This window comes from Panthera onca, chromosome D4 (assembly GCF_046562875.1).
Source record: "Panthera onca isolate mPanOnc1 chromosome D4, mPanOnc1 haplotype 2, whole genome shotgun sequence".
NCBI classification, from domain to species: domain Eukaryota; kingdom Metazoa; phylum Chordata; class Mammalia; order Carnivora; family Felidae; genus Panthera; species Panthera onca.
Genome location: NC_138351.1, coordinates 31,746,748 through 31,750,645, shown reverse-complemented (window position 1 = coordinate 31,750,645; position 3,898 = coordinate 31,746,748).

Genomic DNA, 3,898 nt, shown 5'->3' with positions numbered 1-3,898 from the left:
TTTTATCTCAGGCATGGCTATGCTTCAAAACTCCACACTTCAGAGAACTCCACAGCTCAGATTTGCTCAAATTCTCTGGGGGAGGGTCTCACCATGCTGTGGCCAGTACCAGCTTCTCCCAGAAGATGGTTGTATGACCACTTGCCTCAGAGTTTATGGTAAATTGCAACACAGAGCCAGTGCCAGGTTTTGCTGCCCTTAGCTGGCATCTCTGTTCCTATACCAGTAAATGACACAGATCCATGGTGCCCACAGGGTCTTTTGCCCACAGAGAGGCCTTATTGCCTCTACCAAATACCTTCCAAGCAGGGGAACCACTCCTTCCTACATGACCCAATGGATTTGATTTTCAGGCCCCACCACCTGCTACCAGGGTCCCACCCTGACTCCTTGTTGGAGCACCACCAGGCACTGAGCTCCAAAACTTCAGACCCTGTGCTCCATTGTTTATAAAAACCTGACAGTATTGAACCCTCTCCTTTTTCCCCCATCAATGGTTTTGGGAAACAGATTTTTTCACTCTTTCTCTCTTTCTCTGTAGCTACTGTCAGAGGGAGTGCTTTTCTTGTGGGAACCTGACTTGCTGCTCTCTGTCCCCTTCTCTCTTCTCTCTATGAAAAGGGTTCCCTCCCCCTCTGTAGCACCTCTGCTCTTCTCTCCCCCAACTCACCTGTTCACACCACATACCTTTCCCTTTCTCTGCCTCAAATTTTGCAGATTGTTGTCTTAATCCTCACATCGATTTTCTAGGTATTCAAAATTGGTTTTGTGTTGATATAGCTGTGTTGAGGGACACAACAAGCCCAGGGTCCCCTTACTTTCCCTCAATCTTAACTCCTCCTCCTCTCACCTGTTCACTTTGATTGCTTTCCATTATTAGGTCCTCCAGGTCACTTATCTGGTCTTCTGCTTTCTCCATTCTATTATGTATTGCATGTAGAGTAGTGTATTTTTAATTTGTTACTGCGTTCTTTATCTCTGATTGGTTCTTTTTTATGTTTTCTATCTCTTTGTTAAGGGTCTCACTGAGGTCTTCCACTGTTTTCTCAAGTCCAGTGAGTATCTTTATGACCATTACTTGGAATTCTCTATCAGGCATATTACTTATCTCCATTTTGTTTAGGTCTTTTGCTATGATTTTGTCTTGTTCTCTCATTTGGGACACATTCCTCTGTCTCTTCATCTTGCCTGTTTCTATTTGCATGTGCTAGGAAAGTCCGCTATGTCTCCTACTCTTGAAAATAATGGCTTTATGAAGAAGATGTCCTGGAGTGCCCTGAAGTGCAGCGTCCCCTAGTTGCCAGAACCTGGCATTTCACGTGTGTCTCCTATGTGTGTTGTAGCACTCTGCTCTTGTGGCTGAGTTGCTTTTGCCTTCACTACAGTCATCTGCTATGACTCTTCACTTGTTGTGGGCAGGTTTTGGTCCCTGTGTCATTAGTGGACCAGTCTGGGGCCACCTTTGGCTTGAGTTGAGTCAGACCAGGTGTTTGCCAGGGATGAAGGAGCCTCGCACTGTGCTTGTCTCCTGAGAAGTTTTTATTGGTGGGCAGGGCCTGAAGTCAGACCAAATGTCTGCCCCCAGACTACTGCTTAAGCTGAAGTCTTATTGTTGTGTGTGGTTATCTTTCTCTCTTCTCAAAGCAAAGGTCACTTTGGAGGCTGGCCCCTCTAGAGGCTACTACACATTGCTTGTGGTACCACTGTGGATTGACTCCAGCCAAGACCATATTAGAGGGGACAGATTCACTTAAATGGGGGATGGGAGGGGAGATGGACATGGAGGAAGGGCTGCACACTCAGTGGTAGTAAGGTTTATGCAGGTCTGCTGTGGAAGGAGACCTGGAGCTGAAGTCTGGCTGAAGGGGTGTGTCTGCAAGGGAACATGGGGCAGGGTGCACTGTTAGCAAATGAAGTAATGTCAGTACTGCACTGGTTCTTGCAGATGGCTGTGTATTTATGTTGGGGAGCAGGGAAGGAAAATGGTGCCTGCCAGCTACTTTGTTCTGGAAGTCTCCCAATTATCCCTACCCCTCCAGCACACTCTGAGATGAGTAAAGAAATCTCCCTACCATATGTTCCAGGCATTTTTCCAGCTGCTGCTTCTAGGCTCTCTCTCCATGGGGTCTTTGTTGTGCTGTCTCTTTAAGGGCAGAGACTCAGTTTCCTCACCCTCCCACCTCTCCCAGGGCCAAGCCCACTGATTTTTAAAGTTCCAAGTTTTAAATCCCACTGATTGTAAGAAATCAGGAAATTCATCTTTCTCATATGGGCTCCGTGGTGTGGGCAACTGTTTCTCTCACTTCTCCGTGTCTTCAGTGTTCCTCCCTCCTGGGGACAGTCTCATCACTCATTTAGCTCCAGGCTGTGTCTCCGCCCTTCCTTCCCTCTTCCATGCAAACTCTTCTCTATATTTAGCTGTGGAGAGTATGCTCTGCCAGTCTTCAGGTTATTTTCTGGGTTATTTACACAGATGTGAATGTTATCTAGTTGTATTCATGGGACAAGGTGAGCTTAGGATCCTCCTACTCTGAGATCTTTCCCAGATGTTGTCTCTGTCTTTTAGTTAGTGTATTTAGACTATTTACATTTAACACAATTCTGATATGTTAGGGTTGATGTCTGCCATTTTATTATTTGCTTCTGTTTGTTTCATATGTTTATTGTTCCCATTTCACTTTTCTTACCTTCTGATGGGTTATTTGAACATTTATTAGGATTCTACCTTGAGTTACTTAAGGTATTCTGAATATATAGCTTCATGTAACTTTCTTAGCCATTGCTTTAGGTGTTTCAATATATATGTAACTTATTACACTGTACTAATATTGATGTTTACCCTTTCTAGTGAAGTATAGAAACCTTACTTCCAACTAGGTCCCTTTACCCTCCCTACTTTTTTTAATTAATTTTATTTTTTTTAATTTACATACAAATTAGTTAGTATATAGTGCAACAATGATTTCAGGGGTAGACTCCTTAATGCTCCTTACCCATTTAGCCCATCCCCCCTCCCACAACCCCTCCAGCAACCCTCTGTTTGTTCTCCATATTTAAGAGTCTCTTATGTTTTTGTCCCCCTCCCTGTTTTTATAATATTCTTGCTTCCCTTCCCTTATATTCATCTGTTTTGTATCTTAAAGGCCTCATATGAGTAAAATCATATGATATTTGCCTTTCTCTGACTGACTAATTTCACTTAGCATAATACCCTCTAGTTCCATCCACATAGTTATGAATGGCAAGATTTCATTCTTTTTGATTGCTGAGTAATACTCCATTGTATATATATACCACCTCTTCTTTATCCATTCATCCATCGATGGACATTTGGTCTATTTCCATACTTTGGCTACTGTTGATAGTGCTGCTATAAACATGGGGGTGCATGTGCCCTTTTGAAACAGCATCCCTGTATTCCTTGGATAAATACCTAGGAGTGCAATTGCTGGGTCGTACAGTAGTTCTATTTTTAATTTTTTGAGAAACCTCCATACTGTTCCCCAGGGTGGCTGCACAGTTTGCATTCCCACCAGCAATGCAAAAGAGATCCTCTTTCTCCGCATCCTTGCCAACATCTGATGTTGCCTGAGTTGTTAATGTTAGCCATTCTGACAGGTGTGAGGTGGTATCTCATTGTGGTTTTGATTTCTATTTCCCTAATGATGAGTGATGTTGAGCATTTTTTCATGTGTCAGTTGGCCATCTGGATGTCTTCCTTGGAGGAGTGTCTATTCATGTCTTTTGCCCATTTCTTCACTGGATTATTTGTTTTTTGGGTGTTGAGTTTGCTAAGTTCTTTATAGATTTTGGATACTAACCCTTTCTCTGATATGTCATTGCAAATATCTTCTCCCATTCTGTCGGTTGCCTTTTAGTTTTGCTGATGGTTTCCTTC